The sequence below is a fragment of the Gossypium hirsutum genome, chromosome A04 (genome assembly GCF_007990345.1).
Source record: "Gossypium hirsutum isolate 1008001.06 chromosome A04, Gossypium_hirsutum_v2.1, whole genome shotgun sequence".
Classification (NCBI taxonomy): Eukaryota; Viridiplantae; Streptophyta; class Magnoliopsida; order Malvales; family Malvaceae; genus Gossypium; species Gossypium hirsutum.
The window spans coordinates 41,391,155-41,415,075 of NC_053427.1; the positions used below are offsets into that span (position 1 = coordinate 41,391,155).

Below are 23,921 nucleotides of genomic sequence, written 5' to 3' on the forward strand. Positions count from 1 at the left end.
TGTCTACATGGTGTCCTTCACCTGGAACCACGCATGCGACCTAGCTACATATATCCCGTAGCTCTCTTGTCTACATGGTGTACACATACTATCACCCATGCGACCTAGCTACATCATAATGTCTTGTAGCTCTCTTGTACACATGATGTGCACCCAGCACCATACATGTGACCTAGCTACATATTATCTGTATCATCCAATCTTTCTGAAGGTTCAACCGGGATTTCTCTCTCTTTTCCAATAATTTCACCAATCAAGTAATTATCCACAAATATATTTCCAATATTATTATAAAATATCATAATACAAGTAATATTGATGTATTACTTACATATAAACTTACATCTCATTTAATATCAAGGCAATAACATTAAATTACACATTGCCTTATTAAAAATCATATGAACTTACAATTTCCCATAATATCCATAATCATAGAAATCACATTTATGTATGATAATTCAATGCACTTCATGTACCATAGACATATTTTTAAATCAATTCATAAACTTGGCACCATAATCATTTAATTTAACATAATTCAATTAATTCACTAAATTTAACTTTCAAATATAAATTACAGCATTATTGTTGTATTATTATCATACCAACTTACATACTTTCAACACTTCGGAGATCATAGTAAATATATCAATTTTACATTGAAACATGCATAAATTAATGCTTATTATACATATGAACTTACCTTGATATTAAAACGGCCATTTTACCAACTTTCCCAATTTTCGATTTTTCTCTCATTCTGGTTCAAATCTCGTTTTTCAGGATCTAAAACATCATATTTTACTTATTTAATTAATGTAATAATTAAAACATTCCTTAACTCAAACTTTGGAGAAATTACAATTTTTCCCCTAACTTTTGCATATTTACACTTTTGCCCCTAGGCTCGGGAATTAAACTTCATCCCTTATTCTTATGTTTTATGACATCCTGATCACTTTTCCCTTCTATGGAACCATCAAATTCTCACTCTAACATATACTTATGACTATTAGGTATTTTTACCAATTAAGCCCTTTTACTCATTTTCACTCTAAACTGAGTAGCACAAGTTGTCTAACATAATTTAAAACCTCATATTCTATCATAAAATAGAAAAATAAACACATTTCACCTATGGGTATTTTTCCAAATATGAACCCTAGCTTAAATTATTGCTAGAATAAGCTTAATCGAATTACCGGGATTCCAAAAACGTAAAGAACTTGAAAAACGGGGTTAGAACGGACTTACTATTGAGCTTCGAAAGATTGAAAACCATATCCATGGCTTCTCCCATGCTAATTTCGGCCTCCATGAAAAAAATGAGTCAATTTTGGCTTTATTTTCCCTTTTTATTTCTTTTAATTACCAAATGACCAAAATGCCCTTCCTTACTAAACTTTTAAAAATTCCATCCATGTCCAATTTTTGTCAATCACTTGGAAATTGGTCAAATTTCTATTTAAGACCTCCTAATTAATATTTCAAAGCAATTTCATACTACAAACTTCTAGAATGCAAGTTTTGCAACTTATTCAATTTAGTCCCTAACTTCAAATTGAGCACTTTATGCATAGAATTTCTTCACAAAATTTTCACACAATCATGCAATCATATCATAGACCTCAAAATAATCATAAAATAATTATTTCTCTCTCAGATTTTGTAGTCCCGAAACCTCTATTCCAACTAGACCCAATTTTAGGCTGTTACAACTCTCCACGCATATGAGAACCGTCTTGTTTAAGCAGAGGTACTCTCCAACCGAGCTACACCGACCATGTTTAATGCAAGGTGAAGATATTTGAGTAAAATTATGATCATGATGAGTCTCGATTTAGAAAAGTATGAATAAAAATTCATGATATGTACGTGATAATGCGTGAGATGAAAGTTCATGTTGTGATGAATACCCATGATTGTTTGATGCTCATATGATGTAGTGCAGTTGGCTTACTTGATAAGGTGAATGGGATAAATAAAAATTCGTAGAGGTATGAATAAAGGTTCATGATATTACGATGTGAATAAAAAAATGTGTCAATGTTCCTATTGGACGTTGAATGTCAAGGATATTTTTTTTATGAGATAAAGGATTGTAATGAAATGAACTTATCTATGTTAAATTGTTTGGACTGAATTATATGATTGTAATGATATATATATGATTATGTATGAAACGAAAGTTGCGATTGTGATGCTGATATTCATGTTTGTTTGGCCCTTATACGATGTCATGAGTATGATTGTTTGATTAAATGAATAGATAAGCAAAGTTATCCCAAAAACATAGAATGCATGCATAAGTGCATAGTTTAAATAAGATAATTGGAAGATTCATGCCATACAGGTATGAATAATAATTGGCCTAAAGTGAATTATATGCTTGTGAAAATGTTACTATGATGATGAAATAGTGTTATATGCATATGCATAAGAAAGTCAAGTCAGAGGCCCTACAACCCTTTCCCCTTACCAAAGTGGTGTTTATAATGGAATTTCATGAGATTGGTACTAAATAAGTTTCCGGTTGAGAAACCAAAGAGTTCAGTGATAGAATACTCATAAACATGATTAGAGATTGAGAATGAGTTGGTAAGTAAAGTCAGAACTAGTTGGAGTAATGATATTTGAAATGTGTAATATCCGAGTGTGACAGTTACGGCTGGACAGATTTTAGCAGTCTCTTCAAAGATGTTCTATGTGTTTATCCGTTCTCAGAAATATTTCTATGGCTGTTGATCTTCTGAAGAACTTCTTATTATATAGGCATGTTTTCTAATCCTGATGCTAGATGAAAACATTGGTAGCCTGACTAGTTTATAATTTGTATTGCTCTATTCCCTCGGGCATTCTATTATATTTCGTCTGTTAAGAATTGATGAGAGAATATGTATGATACTATGATTATGTTTCTTCTACTTGATGCTCCATTTGATATATATATATAGAGAGGAAGATACATTGTTCTTATTGCATTTGATTCCAATGAGATTAAATGATGTTTTCTTCTAGACTTGTTTTCTCTGAGGAATTATCGAGATCTTCTATATTTTCCTATGAGTTTGGTTTTCGGTCTTCCGACATAGTATCGTATTTTGGATTTCTTTACTCGGTTTTCTTGTTATCTTTGTTCCATAATTTCTCAATTATGACTCATGTTTGAAGTGTGTTCTTCAGCTTGTAATAATCATGTCAAGTATGACTATACTTCTGATTTGATCTTGGTAATGTGGTGATTTTAGTATTGGGATTTTTCTAATTTCCATGTAAGGATTTGACATCAGTAAAGGCATAGGTGATAAAAGCATGAGTTTCAATCGATATGGTGGATTACTTCTCTCAAGTAAGTCAATCATAGTTAATGCCTTCAATTGAGATATTTTGGTTACTTGAGCTAATGCAATTGAGATGGTTTTGATTAGCATAATGAATGAATAGTAAAGGATTGCATGATGAATTGTTTTGTAACTAGAAGAAAGGATTACTTAAAATGTCATTCACTAGTGATTAAGATCGACTCGAGTGTTCAATCTGTGAGAATTATTTATTTGAAAGATTTCATGTGACAATTATGTCACGATCATTTTTCTCAAGTATGATAATAGAATTTCATTTCTTTACACATAAAAGGTAAATAGTTTGAACGAGAAGTGTATATCTCTTAAAAAAATTTTGATATGAGTTAAGGCTACTACGAATGAGGAAGTTTTCATCTTGTGAAAGCTGAAAAGTTTATTACATGTTGGCAAAGTTCGGGCAGATGAGAATATTGCTAACCAAAGCATTTGAACTGGACTAGTTTGTATTGAGTAAAGACTTCCTAATTTTCAGTAATATACTGTTGTATGAATTGTGATGTGTTTCAAGACAATAAGGTAATGTGATAGTTTAGAGCATTTGATACCACAGAAGATCTGAGTTGTTAATGGGGTTAAAGCAGAGCATCAGGATCTACTAGAGTTATCTTTTCCAGGATTGATATTAGGATGGAAATGAGAAAGTATTATTCTCAGGGCCATATCAAAATTATTTCCATTGCAGAAAGAGGAAAATATGTTGTATCTTATTGTTAAATGTTTGACGAGATCTGTAAATCATACCGGTATTTAATGAATTTCTACTTATCAGATTCATGGAATTCCAAATCTTTCTAATTGCTGGATTACTTGGAACTCTAGTCTTCATTAACTAAATTAAAGTTTGGGTTTTATGTCATAATATCAGGGGAAACTGAGAAGGCTTTGAAAATTTAAGAACAATTGAGAGTTGAGTCCGCAAGTTTTCAAATCGTATGAGAAATTAAAAGATGTATTGGAGGCACAGCCTAAGTGGAAGTTCTTCGGCATCAAATATGAGATTGAGGAATCTAAGTGAAAACCACTTTTCCAGTAAGATTATCGGGGACGAAAAATCCCTAAAGGGGGGAGAGTTGTAACATCCCGATTTTGGGCCTAGTCGGAATAGTGGTTTCGGGACCACAAATTCGACGAAGAAAATTTTACTTTTATTATATTTTTATGGTCTACGATTTCATAGGATAATTTCATGAAAATTTTGTTAGAAAATTTTGACGTTTGGGCACTCAATTTAGTCAAAATGACTAAATTGTAAAAGTTTGCAAAATGTGTGTTCTAGTTCACAAAGGTACTAAGTAATTGTGACTAATGGGTTTTTAAATTGGATATCCTTAAATGGTAAATAGCCCATTTTGTAATTAGTGGACAAAAATGGACATGGTATGGTATGTTTTTATTTATTTTTCATTAAGGGTATTTTAGTAATTTGGCAAATAAAGCCAAAATAACTAAGAAAAAGATGCCATCTTCTTCATTTTTCTCATGCCATAACCGTATATAGAGATGGAAGACATGGCTAGGGTTTGTAAAACTTCCACGCTTGATTGCAAGTCCATCTTTGCCCCGTTTTTAATGTTCTTTGCATTTTTGAAATCCTCGTAGGATTTACCCATTTCTACCATTAATTTGAGCTAGGGTTCATGTTTAACAATTGAATCATATGTGAAATGCACGAATTTTGATGTTTAATGGTAGAAAACGAGTGTTGGGTGTTAGATAAACAACTTTTGCTAAGCGATTTTACGTGAAAACGAGTAAAACAACATAATCGGTAAAAATACCTAATGTTCGTAAGTACATGTTAGAGTGAGAATTTGATGTTTCCATAGAAGGGAAAAATCATCAGCATGTCATAAATCATAAGAAAATAGGATGAATTTTAATTTCTAAATCTTGGGGCAAAAGTGCAAATATGCAAAACTTTAGGGTTCAAAATGTAAATTTGTAAAAATATGATTTATGGACTCATTTGAATAATATGAGTAATAAATGAGCTATATTTGTAATGTTAGATCAAGGAAATTGAGATTCGGGCTAGAATCGAGAAAATACCAAGTATTGGACTTAAATGGTAAAAATGGTCATTTTCATATACGAGGTAAGTTCATATGATTTTTAATAACGCAATGTGTATTTTAATGTTATTGCTTTGATAGTATATGAGATGTAAGTCTATATACAAATAAATGTATTTGAAATGGTTTATTTATGCTTATTTTCCATTGAACTATGATGAATGCATATATGAGTTAAATAAAATGAGACATCCAAAAAAGTATCGACAAAGTTCCGACGTCCGAAAAGCCCCGTATGAACCTTAGGAATACTTAGGATACATATGTCATGACATAGGATTTTCGATATGTGATATCGCGTAAGACCACGTCTTGGACGTTGGCATCGACTTTTGTTTTACGTGTAAGACCATGTCTGGGACATTGTCATCGTATCTGATTTCATATAAGACCCTATCTGGGACAGTGGCATCAATGTTTGATTACATGTAATACCACGTCTGGGACGTTGGCATTGTATATGCTTTCTGAGCTATCTGCATATCCTTATGTTTCCAAATGGTTCAAACGGGCATTTTGAGAAAGTAAATGATTTTGTGAAATTGGATTCGATTCAGGTACGCTTGCATGTATATGTGCAAGAAAGCAAAGGTATGTATTTGCCATTATGTGCTCGTATGAATATGATGATTCACGGTGATATATATATCCCTTTGTATTATGTATGAATGGTAATGTTATATGATTTGATTGAAGTATGAGAGTTTTTGGAAAGATACATGTATGATATTAAATCATGCCTATGAGTATAAAGTAGCAATGAATTTTATGATAGCTATTGTGATTTTGCACCGAAATAGTGTTGAATAGCAGCAGTAGCTCGAATTTGAAAAATCACTATAAATAGTGGAAGTTGAATTAGAAGTTGAATGATATATGAAATTAAAGCTTAATGAGTCTAGTTTCAAATAAAGGAAATGGTGTAAGCAAAATAATTTATTATTATGAGATATTTGAGTTCTTGTGAGGTAGAGTCGAAGTGATTCCACACTCCCTTATCTTATCTTTAGAAATCACTAAAAATTTTACAAAAATAATTGTGAGTTATAATTTATATGATTAAAATCCTTATTGAGTATACTTTTTGGAAAGATAGATAGGAGTATTATCTGAGTTACGAATAATGAGATAAATAATTTTTAGTAAAGAGTGGTCAGAACTATTGGACAGCGAAACAGGGGAAAATTTAATGAATAAACTGTACTAATGGGCTAAACCAAAAATTCTGAAAATTTTATGGTAAGAATATATGTAAGTCTAGTTTTTAGGAAAATTAACAGATCTTAATTTGGAATCTTGTAGCTTGAGTTATAAATAAATTACAGACTATGACTCGAGTAGATAGATTGACCAGAATATGAATACAAGTGTAATTATAGTTGTTTTACCTAAGGAAACATATTGGTAAATTGCTTATTGATTTCATATGGACTTACTAAGCGTAAAGCTTACCCCCCTCTCCATTTCTTTTAGTATTGGCAGGTCGACTCAGGGTTGGAGATCGTCGGAGGCAACATCACACTATTAGAACGTTGATGTGAAACATCGATAAACTTCAAGTGTTTTCAAGTGAGTAGCATGTATAGAGGTTTAGTCTGTATGACAGTTGTTAGTATGATTTGGCCAAACGTATTGGCTTATTATGGTTAAATCATATGTAGCTATGTGATATGGTTTATATTCGATTATTGGGTTTTAAGTCTAATTTATTATGTATGCTTGATCCATTACTTTATGATATGTGTGTGGTGATGTCTTGATACGGTCGAATGTATGATATGTCATGCTTATGTGGTGGATAGATTATGATCAATAGATGTGACCATATTCTTAATGTAAAGGTGTAAGGTAAGAATAAGTAATACTGTTGATAAACATGAAATTGGTGTGGAACGTCTTAGTCGAGCACGTTGTTCTATGTATGTGAAATGATGGTATGTCTAGGCTTGGTATAAAATGAGAACAAGATCTGGGATATCTAGTTCTGGTTAATGTAAGAATGTGTATTACATGCATGATGGTAGGCAAATGATATATTTTTATCAAAATAGAGGATGTTGAATGTTATTGAAACCATGTGGGTGCATGTAGGGTGACAAAAAGGCTTGGAAAATAGCCTAAAAGTTAATTACACGGGTTGAGACACGGCCGTCTGTCTCAACCATGTAAGGGACACAACTTGGAGACACGGGCATGTAGCCTGGCCGTATGGTTCAATTTGTGTGCTGACGTCATAAACAGAGAGTTGCGCGGCCTGAAAACACGGACGTATCAAAGACACATAGGCATGTGACTCTGTTTTAATGGTAAAATTTTCTATGCTTTCCCAGAACTTTCCAAAGTTCTCAATTTAGTCCCGAAATCTTTCTAAAGTATGTTTTTGGCTTCGTAGATCCAAATAAGGGACCCATGTGCATGTGAATGAATGGTTTGAAATAAAAATGAAATTTTATAGCCCGTATTTTAGTTGGATGTCTATATGTTTGTCCGATAATGCCTCGTATCCTATCCCGATCTCGGGTACGAGTAAGGGGTGTTACACAAATCATCGATCTTTTTATTTAAGAGTTCTCCTTCGTTAGATAACATAGTAACCGCGTCGAGGTTAAAAACACCAGCTGCTTTCATCGGATTTGTTCTTATAACTTGCCACTGATAGTTATTCAATGACATCTCCTCAATAAATTCGTAAGCCGCCTCAGGTGTCTTATTATTGATAGTTCCTCCAGCGGCTGCATCAATCATCTACCGAGTTGAAGGATTCAGGCCATTATGAAACGTTTGAACCTGTAGCCAAAGCGGTAACCCATGGTGAGGGCACCTTCTCAAAAGGTCCTTGTATCTCTCCCATGCATCGTAGAGTGTTTCTAAATCCATATGCACAAAAGAAGAGATATCATTACGTAATTTCTCTGTTTTAGTCGACGGAAAATATTTTAATAAAAACTGTTTGGTCATTTGTTCCCAAGTAGTGATTGACCCTCGTGGTAATGAGTTCAACCATTGTTTAGCCTTATTCCTTAACGAAAAGGGAAACAATCGAAGGCGAATGTCGTCATTAGAAATGCCATTAAATTTAAAGGTATTGCAAAATTGTAGGAAATTTTCCAAGTGAGCATTGGGATCCTCGTCCTGCAAACCATCAAACTGAACAAACTGTTGTATCATTTGAATTGTATTAGGTTTTAGTTCAAAATTATTTGCAACAATAGCAGGTCTAACTATACTTGACTCAGTTCCTGTTAAATTAGGTTTAGGATAATCATACATAGTGCGTGCAGTAGGATTCTGATTTACTGGATCAGCAGCAATTGCAGGAGGTAGCGAATTTTCTTGGTTTTCAGCCATCTCCTTCATTGTGGTTGAAGTATCGTCCTCTTACTCGTCCTCTGTGTATCTTAGGCTTCACCTTATTTCTCTCTGGTTTCTGTGAACTGTGCGGTTGATCTCACCGTCAAAAAGTAGTGGTCCTAATGGGTTTCTTTTGGTCATAAACTAGAAAAACTTGTCAGAAGAAAATAAATGAAGAATTAGAAAAGAAAATAAAAATTTAAATTGCAATAAAAGTAAAATGGCTAAAGTAATAAAAATTGAGTGTTCCTAATATCCTAGTTCCACGTCAACGGGGCCAAAAACTTGATGCGTGATATTTGTAACAGGTTTTAAAGATTTATAAATGAACTGTTCTTGAGACTAACTTATTATCACGATTAAGGCAAGTGTATCTATCGAGTGGTAGTATAGCTCAGCAAGACCGGATTGTCGAACCCAAAGGAACTACGAGTACTAATATTTACTTCCTTTTTATTATCTAGCCTAAAAATTAAGGGGTTTGGTTATCTAAACTAATTACTAACTAAGAATGCATAGAAAGACAACTCGAGAAAATACTTTTGGGAAAATTTGATTGATTGAGACAATACCTAAGGAAAAATCCACCTAGACTTCACTTGTTAGTTGTCTCTGAATCAGATGATTTTTTCATTTGACTTGATCCATAGAAATCCCTAAGTTATATTATTATCTCTCTCGAGACTAATAACGTCTAACCCTAGGTTGAATAATTGAAACCTCTTTCTAATTAACACCCTAGAATTGCATTAACTCGATCTATGGATTCCCTTATTAGGTTTCACCCTAATCCGGCAAAATTTTGTCACCCTATCTCTAGGCGTGCAATCAACTCCGCTTAACTATGACAATTTTATTCTTAGACAGGGTCTATTCCTCCTATGAATAAGAGCGTTAACTTGAATCAATATCCTGGAATATTGAAACAAGAATTAAGAACACATAATTAAGAACAAGTCAAATATTTATCATACAATTCAGATAATAATAACAAGATCTGTCTTAGGTTTCATTCCCCTTAGGTATTTAGGGAGTTTAGTTCATATTTATGAAAGAAAATATCTCAAAAGCATAAAGATAACAAAACATAAGAAAATCCAAAACTTCTGAAGGAACTTGAAGGGTGATCTCCAGTCTTGATGATGAATCCAGCTCTTGAGATGGATCAATCGGCTTTTCTTGAGTAATTCCTTGCTTCCTACTCCGTGTATCCGTTTAAGTGCCTCCTCAAGTGTTTAAATAGGATTTGGAATGCCTAAGAGCCCTCAAAATTGGCCTTTTCCAAATTGGACTAAACTTGTGCTCGGCAGGGACATGCCTGTGTGACACGCCCGTGTGCGATTACTTAAGGCTGTGGTCAAGGCTGTTAAATGGGTACGGGCGTGTGATCTACCCGTGTATGATTACTTAAGGCCGTGGTCAAGGCTGTTAAATAGGTCCAAAGGGACACAGTCGTGTATTCAACCCGTGTGAAGAGGTTCAGGCCGTGCCAGAGCCTGTTAAACCTTCACAGGCGTGTGGTCTACCCGTGTGGTGAACTCTAGGCCGTGCTGATTTCCCACGTTGGCCCGTTTTCTCCATTTTTGGCCCATTTCTCAGTCCTTTTACTCTCCTATGCTCACCTAAGTATAAAACATGAAATTAAATGATTAGGAGCATCGAATTCACCAAATCTAAGGATAAATCATCCATAAAATGTGTTAAGCATGGGGTAACAATATGTATAAATTACAGTTTATCAGTCCAACAAACCTTGGGCTCATTTTGCCTTTTCAACCAAATCTTAAGACCTTTTTCCATTGAGATACCTTCAAGAACACTTTGTCTCCAACTTGAAATTCAATCTCTTTTCTTTTCAATTCAGCATATGACTTTTGTCTATCCGATGCCGCTTTCAAACAGTTACGTATCACTTTAACCTTTTCTTCAGTTTCCTTAATCAAATCAACCCCATGAATCTGGTGCTCCTTGAGTTCTATCCAGTACAATGGTGTCCGACACTTTCAGCCATGCAATGCCTCGTAAGGTGCCATTTTTAAACTCGTCTGGAAACTGTTTTTATAGGCGAATTCCACCAAAGGTAAGTATTTTCTCAACTACCCTGAAATTCAAGGACGCAACACTGTAACATGTCTTCAAGAATTTGAATCGTCTGTTCAGATTGACCATCAGTCTGCAAGTGAAAGGCCGTGCTAAAACTCAACTTTGTACCCAAGGCTTCTTGTAGCTTCTTCCAAAATCTCGAAGTGAACCTCGGTCCCTGTCTGAGATAGTCGATATCGGTACCCTCTGTAATCTCACAATTTCAGATACATACAAGTTAGCCAATTTGTCAAGTGAGTAGTTGGTTTGTACTAAAATAATCTGAGCCGACTTCGTTAGCCTATCAACTACAACCAAATAGCATCTTCCTTTTTCAGGGTTAACGGCAATCCAGGCACAAAAATCCATGGTAATTCTATCCCATTTCCAATTGGTAACCATCATAGGTTGTAACAAACCTGAAGGTACTTGGTGTTTAGCCTTGACTTGTTGACATATTAATCATTTCGATATAAATTTGGAGATGTCTCTTTTCATGCCATTCCATCAGTACATTTTCTTCAAATCATTATAATCTTGGTACTTCATAGATGAATAGACAATCGGCTATTATGTGCCTCTTGCAAAATTTTCTGAACCAGTTCATCATCTTTGGGTACACAGATCTTGTCTCTGAACATCAAACAACCATCGGGACCAATCTGGAAATCTGATTCTGTACCTGTTCCGTATTGAGTTCTCTTGGCTTGTAAATCACTATCATTGATCTAAGCTGCACAAATTTCTTGTAGAAATGTTGGTCTGGCTCTTAACTCTGCCAAAACTGAACCATCATCTAACAAGGCCAACTGTGTGTTCAAGGCTCTCAAAGCAAACAAGGATTTTCTGCTCAGTGCATCTGCGACCACATTCGCCTTTCTCGGGTGATAGTCAATGATCAGTTCATAATCTTTAATCAGCTCTAACCATCTCTGTTGTCTCAGATTCAATTCTTTTTGAGTTATCAAATATTTCAAACTCTTGTGATTTGTAAATATACGGCAAGTTTCGCCATGCAAATGGAGCCTCCAAATCTTCAAGGCAAATACAATGGCAGCTAGCTCCAAGTCATGTGTTGGATAATTTTTCTCATGCGGCTTTAGTTGCCTCGAAGCATATGCTATTACTTTTCCTTCTTGCATAAGCAAGCAACCCAGTCCATTTAAGGACACGTCGCTATAGACCACGAATTCCTTTCCTGGCTCTGGTTGCACTAAAACTGGAGCTTCGGTTAACAAGGTCTTTAATTTCTCGAAACTCTACTGACACTTCTCTAACCATTCAAATTTAACATCTTTTTGCAGCAACCCCGTCAAAGGAGTTGCAATCATCGAAAATCCTTTTACGAAGCGTTGATAGTAACCGGCTAAGCCCAAAAAGCTTCTAACCTCGGTTACGTTCTTCGGCGGCTTCCACCCAATAATAGCAGATATCTTATTTGGATCAACTTGGATGCTATCACTTGACACCATGTGACTGAGGAATCCAACCTCTCAGAGCCAAAACTCACTCTTATTAAATTAGCATATAACTGTTTGTCCCGTAAGATATGTAAAACCGTTCTCAAATGTCCCACATGCTCAATCTCATCCTTGGAATAAATCAGGATATCATCAATAAACACAACAACAAACTTGTCTAAGTATGGTCGAAAAACATGATTCATTAAGTCCATAAACGCAGCTGAGGCGTTCGTTAGACCAAATGGCATTACCAGGAACTCGAAATGTCCATACCTCATCCTGAAAGTAGTCTTAGGTACATCTAACTCTTTCACTCGCAACTGATAGTAGCCGGATCTCAGATCTATTTTAGAAAACACAGTGGCTCCTTTTAATTTATCGAACAAGTCATCCATTCTTGGCAACGGATACTTGTTCTTGATGGTTACCTTGTTGAGCTGTCGGTAGTCTATGCATAGCCTCATAGATCCATCTTTCTTCTTTACAAATAATACTGGAGCACCCCAAGGTAAAAAACTCAGTCTTGTAAAACCTTTATCCGTCAATTCTTGCAACTATGCTTTTAACTCTTTCAGCTCAGTTGGTGCCATCCTATACGGAGCAATAAAAATGGTAGCTGTCCCAAGCACCAGTTCAATACCAAACTCTACTTCTCTAACGGGAGGTAATCTAGGTAGCTTTTCTAAAAACACATCCGGATACTCACATACTATCGGTACCGATTCCAACTTCAACTCAGATTCCTTAGTATTCAACACGAAAGCAAGGTAGGCTTCATATCCTTTTCTCCTGTACCTTTGAGCCATTATTGAGGTAATCACAACCGGCAGAGTATCCAACTCGCTTGAATCAATCCGAAGAATCTCACCATCCGAGCATTTCAATTCAATATACTTGCTACCATAATTTACAATCATATTATGCACAGCTAGCCAATCCATGCCAAGTATTACATCAAACTCATCGAATGGCAATAACATAAGGTTAGTCGAGAAACAATGACCTTGAATCGGCAAAGGACAATTCTTACAAACTTTATCAACTAGAACTGACTTGCCTAGAGGGTTTGACACCTTAATCATAAATTTCGTAGTCTCTATAGACATGTCCATGCTAGACACCAATTTCATGCAAATGTATGAATGGGTTGATCCTGGACCACTTAAGGCAATGACACGAGTATTATAAATAGAAAATGTACCCATGAAAACATCGGGAGCAGAGGCATCCTCTCAAGCGCATATTGCATAAGTCCTTGCCGGGCTCAGGCCTCTGATTTTGCAGTAGCATCTTTGACAGCAGTTCGACTGCCACTTGCACTTTCGAGATGTCTCGAAGGTCTACCTCGAGAAATAGGAACATTCAGTTGCAGAGCTAATTCAACCTCTTTATTAGCTCGCTCCGAGCAATCTTTGAGAAAATGGTCAAGAGGCCCACATCTGAAACACGCACCACTCTTCATTCGGCACTCTCCGAAGTGAAATTTGTTACAACTTTTACATTTCAGCTTTTAATCATCCACGCTTCCCACACTAGCTACCATAGGGGAAGAAGACTTCGGGTTATGTTGCTTGGAGCTTCTTGCTCTACCCGAATATCCTAATCATGAAGTGGAACGTTATTGATGACTTCTCGATTTCTTTGTGGGGAAGGAGTGTGCTTTGCTGCTAAACCTCTTACTCAAAACTCGAGCTTCTCTCTTAGCTTACTTTCTTTCATTATTTAGCTCTTCAGCCTTCTTGGCCCGGTCAGCTAATGCAGAAAATTCTCGTATCTCAAGGATTCCGATTAGTAATTTAATTTTCTCATTCAAGCCTTCCTCGAAGCACTTACACATTTCTGTCTATGATTGGACCCACTCCATTGCATACTGACTTAACCTCACGAATTCCCTTTCGTACTTTGACACAGTCTTATTAACTTGTTTGAGTTCCAGGAACTCTTTTCGCTTTGAGTCTAAAAATATTTGACTGATATATTTCTTTTTAAATTCAACTTGGAATAACTCCAATGTAATGTCTTCCTTCGGTACCATTGAGGATACCGTCTTCCACCAATGGTATAAAATATCTTTTAGAAGAGATGCAGCACACTTTAAACATTCCTCTTGTGTACATGACAATTCATCCAAAACTCGCACAGTGTTTTCGAGCCAAAACTTGGCTCGTTCAGCATCATCATCAACCTTAGTCTAAACTCTTCAGCCTCATATTTCTTAAGTTTATCCACTGGGCCCTTACCAATTCTCATGGGTGTCATACCTTGTGGCACTTCTCCTTCAGGCTGAGCAGGGGGAGGAGGAGGTCGTGGAATATTGGGGCGGTTACTTAAATAATCCCCAAACCATTCATCTATCATCTCGAAGAAGGCAACTCTTGCCTCTTCCGGGCCTTCAAACATAAGCCTTCTACTACTACTAGCATTAGCTCACTGAACGGAAGCTGGAGCATGGCTCTCGGCTCCCTTGGACTCATCTTGTGCTTGTTTGGAAGACATTTACTATATTCAAATACAATTAAAAATGGTTAGGATATGTCACACTATCATAGCTTGTATAATGGCATGTATAGCTACACTCAATACATGCTACGTTAGTCCTAAAACTGACTAAATCGTAACTCTGATACCACTAAATGTAACACCCCTTACTCGTACCCTAGACTGGGACAAGGTACGAGGCATTACCAGACATATACTCGGACACTTTTGAAAAATACGGGTTATAAAATTTTATTTTAATTTAAAACCAAACAAGTAACGTAATAGTGTCCCTATTATCGGCCTACAAGACCCAAAACATGCATTAAGAATGGTCTGAGACTAAGCCGAGAGCTTAAGAAAATCTTAGGAAATTTTCTAGGTTTAAGCCTCACACACCCGTGTGGAGACAATGCACACGCTAGTGTGCTTGGGACACGTTCGTGTCCCTTATCCGTGTGGAATTAATTGAATTTTATTTTCCATTTCAAACCCACAGGGGTCTTTGAACAGCCGAGCACACACCCGTGTCATTGGCCCATGTCCCTCACACGGCCTAGACACGCCTGTATGGTTGCTCGTGTCCAAAAACCCAGACATTCTATTTACGATGTCATCATTCATTTTGAGGCACATGGATAAGGCACACGCCCGTGTGCTAGGTCGTGTCCTCCACATGGTTGAGACACACGGTCATGTCTCTACCCGTGTGTTTACTACCATGAAAACTGACCTAAAATTTTAGGTGCAGAGGACACACGGCCAGGCAACACGCCCATGGGGGCTAACCGTGTGTCACTCACGGCCTAGACACATGCCCTTGTGTCTACCCATGTGGACCTTTTTAGGGCTATTTTCCAAGCCTTTGGTCACCCTCTAACATCCTTACACACTTAAAGATTTCAAGGGTATTTAACATGGCCTAATTATACTCTTAAGCAACCTTAGTATAACTCATTGCACTTTAACCTCATCTCATCGGTTTAATACATGCTAAATTTTCCTTTTTGTATTAAAGATTACCATACCATCAAACACATTTAGACTTGGCTCATTCTATAACTCATTGCCAATTATGACCTAGCCATCTCCAAGTGGTTTGGCCACATTTCACTTGTCTATTCATGATGTACCACATTTAACCATCTAATGAACATTTAAACACCAACATGCACAATTAGTAGGTTACAACCTACATCAAAATGAGCCATGTCTTATGGCCATATACAAAATGAATAGGTATACCATTCAAGCCCTTACATTGGCTAGCCAAATGACACATATAACAAAATAACCAAAAATCCTATACATGCCATTAAACAAAATGTAAGTATCTATATATCAAAGCAGGACAAGTCGATAGTGTGTTGATTCTCCAACCGTTTTCCAATCTTCAAGAGTCTTTGAGCTTTGTAAGACAGATAAAAGAGAAGGGGGTAAGCATTTATATGCTTAGTAACTTCGGGTAACTAGAAAGCAAACTTACCGGTTAATTAGCATACAACCATATTAAGCAATACCTCCAACAAGTATGAAATAGTTTCCCTATCACATGTACTCAATCATCAAGTTAGTCTCATAACAATACATCATGTCATTAGTCTCAGATGAGCTCATCAATCCAATATTCCCATTCATTATTTTAGCATGTTAATTCTCGTTGAATTTCTAGAAAATCTCGAGGGATTACCATTTACCGTCAAATCATACAAGTGATCATCTCAAGTATGAACTCCCATGAACTTTACATCTTATGGCGGGATTACCAGTCCAAGCTAAATCCCCCGTAGTAATAACTCATAGAGCAATGTCAGGATTACTAGTCCAAGCTAAATCCCTTTTAACGACAATTGCTCTCATAAGCTTGGATCTGAATTGCCAGTCCAGGCTAAATTCAGTCCTCAATCAGATTACCCATCCGGCTACATCCTTAATGCACCATATTCTTCGGAAGGCTCGATCACTCAAGGAACACCCGTTCGGGCTAGATTCTTTCTATTTTCAGATCATTGGATTACTTGTCTAGGCTAAATCCTTTTCTACAACACATGCAGGATCTCGTATCATGCAAGCCATAATTTATCCATCGGATTTTCCCTTTCTATTTCAACCGGGACATTTATCGTCTTTCATTTACACAAGCCCATTTCATGAATTATCATGTAATGAATATCTAAATTTTCATACATTCAAGAACATGCATGTTTAAGTACATTAAGAGTTTACTTCAGGTTATACGAACTTACCTGGTAATTACTTCGGTTTCGTGTCTCAGTTATTCTGAAACCTTTCGTTTTCCACGGTCAACCTTCAGAATTTGTTCCTCAGGGTCTATATGAATAAAATTAGATTATTAATACATCACATTATTCGTTTTAGGCCTAAAACTCACCCCCCGGGAAAAATGACCATTTTGCCCCTAACCTTTCACAATATTTACAATTTAGTCCTAGGGCTCGTATAATGAAATGCATGCAATTCCTTGGCTATCCAAGCCTACCTGAATATTACACACACTCATAGCAGCCCATATTTTCCCTTCGTTGTTATTTTCCTACCCATTTCCGCAACTTTTACAATCTAGTCCTTTAAGCCATTTCCATGAAAAATCTCTTAGTAAAAGTTGTTCACCATCCTTTAAACTCTCATGTCCCTCTATAAATCATCAAAACACAAACATCTCATGCATGGGTAAATTTTTAAACATAAACCCTAGCTTGAAATATGAGTAGAAAAAGAGAGAGCAACTTACGAGGACCTCAAAAATACGAAGAACGTTAAAAACGGGCCTAGGAAGCACTTACTATTGAGCTTGAAAATGTTGAAAATCCTAGCTATGGAGACCCTTGGAATTTCGGCAGCATGGAGAAGAAAATGAGCTGATTTTAACTTGATTTTTCCCTTTTTATTCTTTAATTAACCAAATAACCAAAATGCCCTTCATTACTAAACTTCTAAAATTTTCCATGCATGCCCATTTTTGTCCAAAAACTTAGAAATTGGGCAATTTACTCTTTAAAGACCCCTAATTAACATTCCAAAGCAATTTCATACAAATTGCTTCTAGAATCTAAGTTTTGCAATTTATTCAATTTGGTCCCTAATTTCCAATAGGACACCTTACACATAGAATTTCTTCATGAAACTTTAACACATTCTCATTTTCATATCCTAGACCTCATAATGATCATAAAGTAATTATTTTAACGTCAGATTTATAGTCTCAAAACCACTATTCTTATAGGGGCCTCATTCGGGATGCTACACACTCACCCGTATCTCTACCCATGTGCTCAATTTTGAGCATTTTGTTTCCCAAAATTAAGGTGTGGGGGACACACGGCCTAACCACATGCCCATGTTACAAGGCCGTCTTTCACACACAGTCTAGACACATGCTCTTGTGTCTGCTCGTGTGGACAAAATAAAGTCATTTCTAGCTTCATTTCTCACCCAGAATTTCACCCAAGACCTGCACTTGAAACACACATCCAATACCAACCATTCCAAGCATTCAAATTAGCCAATTCCATCATTCATCATGGCATGCCATTTCCTGTTTATGTGTTTATAAACTTACCTTGGATTAACTTAGGCATTAACTTATTTGATCAGATATACTTAACATATCACATATGATTATATCATAATAATCTACTTAATCATACAAAAATAACCATTACTAGCCAATCCAATGGCTAGCTTACAAAATATCATTTTCATGCCACTAATGGAAAAGTTTCCCTATACATGCCATTATATCAAATGATTTTACTAAGTATACCGAAAATGAGCTAGATGATAGTGTGATGATGCTCCAATGATCTCTAACCTTTGCGAGCTTTTGAGCACTATAAAATAGGGGGAAAATAAAATGGAGTAAGCATTACATGCTTAGTAAGTTCGTATAGGGAAAACTAAACTTACCAATCCCGTTTATTAAATCTAAGCATACAATATCATGTTTTCCATCCATTTGGCTAAATTTCCTAAACACATACATTCAATCAAACATGTTAGTCACAAGGTTTACATATACATCAAGTAAGGATAGATGAGCTCATCATGAAATACTCTTTCAAGACATTATCATTTCATCTCATAATTCTCATGCCATGTTAAGAGTTTTATGTCCATTGAATTATTGAAATTCCGATGGATGCTCAAGTAGTACACTAGAGGTTTACGGTTCCATAATCCGTCAATTCTTATTCAAAGGTACCCATTAGGGCACTTAATCAAGGAACACACTCTCAAGCCACATATCGAATAACAGGATTACTAGTTCAGGCTAAATCCTTTACATAACGTAAGCTTAAAAGAGCTCAATTAGGATTACCAGTTTATGCTAAACCCTAATCGTAACGTATACTAGAGAGGTATTATATCAGGATTACCCGTTCGGGCTAAATCCTTTCTATAATAAGGTCAGTAGGATTACTCATCTTAGCTAAATCCTATCCGCAACAAATGCAGGACCTTATTCGTTTTGGGAAAGTGCATATATTCATCAGAATTCAATATTCAATCGGGACTTAACTCTTTTTCACCATATAAAGCATGTATTAAATTTCCCGTTATAGCATTCAAGTAATGTACATCAATATAAATCATATTCCATACAACACAACATTCAATTAAGCATATTTACATGCCAGATTAAGTTACACGAACTTACCTCGACACTTGTTCGCGTATAAAATCTACTAATTCGAAACCTTTTATTTTCCTCGGTCTAACCTCGAATTTGCATTGTCTGGATCTATATAAATAGCTTTAATCATCAATTTCATATATTTCATATTTATTTGGACTCAATTTACGTCCTAGGAAAAATTATCATTTTGCCCCTAACTTTTTCATAAATTCCAATTTCGTCCCTAGGCTCGAAAAATGGAACTTTTGCAATTTACACCCTATTCCAAGCCTAACTAAAATCCCATTACAAAATTTACAGCACATGTATTCATAAAAAATTAGAATTTTTCTTCAATTTCACAAGTTTACATTTTAGTCCCTAAATCATGTTTTCATGAAAAATCACTTTGTAAAAGTTGTTTATCTATCCACAACCTTTCATTTTCTATCATAAATTTCTAATTTTTAGCATATACATCCATGACCTATTTTTCATACTTTGATAACTTTTCAAATTAATTCCCCAAATAGATAGTTTAAGCTATCCCGGCTTCAAAAATATCAAAATTACTAAAAACAGGACAATGAAACTTACCCAATTAAGCCTTGAAAGTTTCTTCTCTCTCTCCTAGGGTTTCCATAAAATTTGGGGGTTGAAGACGACAAAATAGGATAATATTTTCTTTTTTATCATATTTTAATTAATTAATTATTTCAATTATCAATTTAGTCCCTACTCTTTTCTAATTTTTCCATGGATGAGTCACCAAAAATATACATAGTTTTCTTTAATGGTCTAATTACCATATAAGGACCTCTAGATTTGAATTCCATAACTATTTAATCCTTATAGCTACATTCTATGTGATTTAGTCCTTCTCGTAATTAAACACTTAATTGATAAAATTATCGTATCAAGTTTTTCACACAACATGTCTATTATAATACGGACCATATATAATAAAAATAAATTTTATTTTTGGACTGGATTTGTGGTCCCGAAACCATTGTTCTGATTTCACTGAAAAATGGGTTGTTACATAAACAATGCTCAAAAACATTCCCAAAAACAGAGAAGTCGTCCATAAAAACTTCAAGGAAATTCTCCAGCATGTCTGAAAATATAGCTATCATGCAACGTTGGAAAGTTACTGAGGCATTATATAACCCGAATGGCATCCGTCTAAATGTAAAAGTGCCATATGGACAGGTGAAGGTGGTCTTCTATTGGTCTTCTACTGCTATGGTAATATGGTTGTAATCGAAATAACCATCTAAAAAATAATAAAAAAAACCTTACCAAGTCGATTTCGGACAGCGGAAAGGGGTAAGTTCTTGAGTAATAGAGCTTAAATTATGATTTGATTAGATCATGTTTTAAGCAAATCAAAATCATGCTCTTTGTGTGTGGCTATTGAGCCGAAATTGCAAGAATGATAAGTGTCTTGTGTTTGAGTTTTGCTAATGAAAATGAAATACGAATGTGTCATGATTTATTGTTAAATGTGCATGGTTATTCGAATGATGTCTGGGCTAAGTCCCGAAGGCTTTGTGCTAAGTGACCATATCCGGACTAAGATCCGAAGGCATTGGTGCGAGTTACTAAATCCGGGCTAAGTCGCGAAGAGCATTCATGCTAGTGATGTATCCGGGCTAAGTTCCGAAGAGCATTCGTGCTAGTGATATATCCGTGCTAAATCCCGAAGAGCAATCATGCTGGTGACATGTATTCGGGCCTTCGTGCCAAGTAGGCTTCGTGTCGGTAATTTGAGCAAAGTTTAAGTATTCCTTACTATACGAATTCAAATTTAAATGAGATGATATGTTTAAAAGTGTACATACATGATGTTTATAGACTTGGTTAAGTCATATCAATGTGTATTAATGAATGAATAAGAGCACTATGTATGTGAATAATTAGAGGCACCGTGTGTGTGCGAATTCCTTTAACCGAGCACTATGAGTGCGAGATCGGTCAGTGGGCACTAAGTGTGTGAAGTGGAATTCATGTAAGACCTCGTTTGGGACGAAGGCATTGATTTGAGATAGTGTGTAAGACCATGTCTGGGACATGGCATCGGCTCGATATGTGAGAATATGTAGGACCATATCTACGATATGGCATTGTAAGAGCTATATGTGCTATTGCTGAATGGACACTATTTTGTTAATCTTGTTCAAGAAATTATTTCGATTAAGTTTCGACATTCGAAAGTTTGAAAGAATTTTTGATGAATGTTGATAATTTTGGATATACGAGTTATGCGCTAGAATAAATCTCATGCCAGAGTATTATATTAGGCTTTATGCCTATTCGACTGTATACGGGTAACGTTAACTATGATTGAATGTGCTAAATGAACTAAATGTTCAGGTACGTGGAAGTTGACTTTTCTTTTGGAAATGAGTTAAGTTGAATATTGAGATGTGATAAAGTTATAAAGGATATTTGTTGGGATGTTTGAGTATATGTGTACTTTCGGTTAGGTTACAGCTTATTTATGAATGAAAACATGGGTTACAAATATGTGGGTTGATGATGTGAATTATACATATTAATATGTGCTTAATATGTGTTTGAGATGCAATTGTGAATTAAATTAAGTGATTATTACTTATGAAATCAAGAAAATGAGATATATGTGCATACTTGTAGAAATGTTTATGTATTTGTTTTAAGATAAGAAAATGATTTTACAGATCGATGCGAAATCAATAATGAATTACAATTGCCATCGATGAGCTAATGTTTATATGAATATAATTCAATAAGAGGACGTTATCCTAAACTATGCATCGGTAGAAATTTTCGGGGACGAAAATCCCTAAAGGGGGGAAGAGTTGTGACACCCCTAATTTGACCCTAGTCGGGAAGTGGTTTCGGGACCGCTAAACCGAGTTGCAGAAATAATTGAATATAATATTTTTGTCTAAAATATGTGATCATGCATGTGTGAAATTTGAATGCTTTGATTTTTGTCAATTTGAATGTGTTTCTAAATAAAAAGGACTTATGTGAGAAGCTTTGAATATATGTGTGGCTTATTTTAAGTGATTAATTATTGAATGATGCAAATAAGTGGGTTTGCATGCCAATTTGCCACTTTTAATGCTAGTGGCCGGCCAAGCTTATAAGTATGGGCATTATATGCATGGGTTAATATTATTATATTTATTAGTGGTGAGAAATATGTAATAAAAAAATGTATTAGATGAATTAAAGATGAATAAAAGAGTATGGGTAATAAAAATAATGTGTTAGTGGGAGGAGAAACCAAAGTTGGTTTATTCCTCCATTGCCGTAGCTAGGAAAGGGTGGAGAAGAAATTTCCTTTTGTTGTTAAAATTTTCAGCTAAGGAGATTGCTAGATCAAGGTATGTACAATGCTACTCTTGGAAATTCATGCATAAATTGAATGGTTAGTTTGAATTCTACCTATTTCATGGCTCAAATTTTTGTTATTTTGGAAGATTGAAATTCGGCCAAGGAGCTTGAAATTCTTAGTAGTTGTTTTGATGTCATTAGCATGGAAATTTATGTTGGATGTGTTGAATTTGCTAGTTGTTTTGGCTTGAAAGTTAAGGTTTAGTGTTTGATTATGTGATTGCCGAATGTGTGGATAGTTGAAGGAAAATTTGTTAAAATTCTTAGTAAATGGATATTTGGTTAATATTGTGTATATTAATTACTTAAAATATAAACTTTAAATCAGTACTAAAGGTTGTATATAAATTCGGCCTTGGGAGAAATGTTAGTATAAAAATGCTTGAAAGTTAAATAGGTGATTGCTTTAATGACCAAATGTGCCAAAGAATAATGCATGATCTAGTTGACCAATATGTGTTAAGGGAACATGAATAAATATATTTCGATGAGCTATACATTCGGTTATAGTATGAAATGCAATGTTAATACATAGTTGCTAGTATGTATATGTGTGCTGGCCGAATTTGAACTTGAATAATGATTTGAGCACGATGTATTGTATTGAGAATAGGCTTAAGTGAAATTGTGATGAAATTGATTGGTGATATACATGGTTAAATAATATGTAATGCATTAGTTAGTAAAATGTATGCCATTTATGTGTGGTATTAAGTATATAATCGGCCTAAACATAGACATGCATATTCGGCCATAGGAAGAAGATTGGTGCTGCATGTATTCGGTTAGAGGCAAGCATATTGATGCTTTTGTCTTGGCTTAGAAAATTCGGCCAAGGGGGAATATTAGCTAAAATGTTGAGTTTGATTCATGATTCCATATATATATGTGACTCTAATGCCTAAAGTATATATGGGCTAAGTACCTTGAGGTTTTCTTTTGATGTTCGAATGAATTGTATTAAATTGCTTGATGTGATTAAAAATGCATATGACCATTGTGTAGTTGAGCTAGAAGGTGGCCATATGACCAATCAAACTCCTTGTCATATTCGGCCATAAGCTAGCATAATGAGACTTTAATA

The 23,921-nt window shown here is 35.3% G+C and overlaps 1 non-coding gene across 1 annotated transcript; it reads left to right on the forward strand.

Moving 5' to 3' along the window:
• Nucleotides 1–8,243: 8,243 nt before the first annotated feature.
• Nucleotides 8,244–8,350, forward strand: LOC121228541 (small nucleolar RNA R71). Its single transcript, XR_005926116.1, has one exon. It is a non-coding gene; the product is annotated as a small nucleolar RNA R71 (small nucleolar RNA).
• Nucleotides 8,351–23,921: the final 15,571 nt, after the last annotated feature.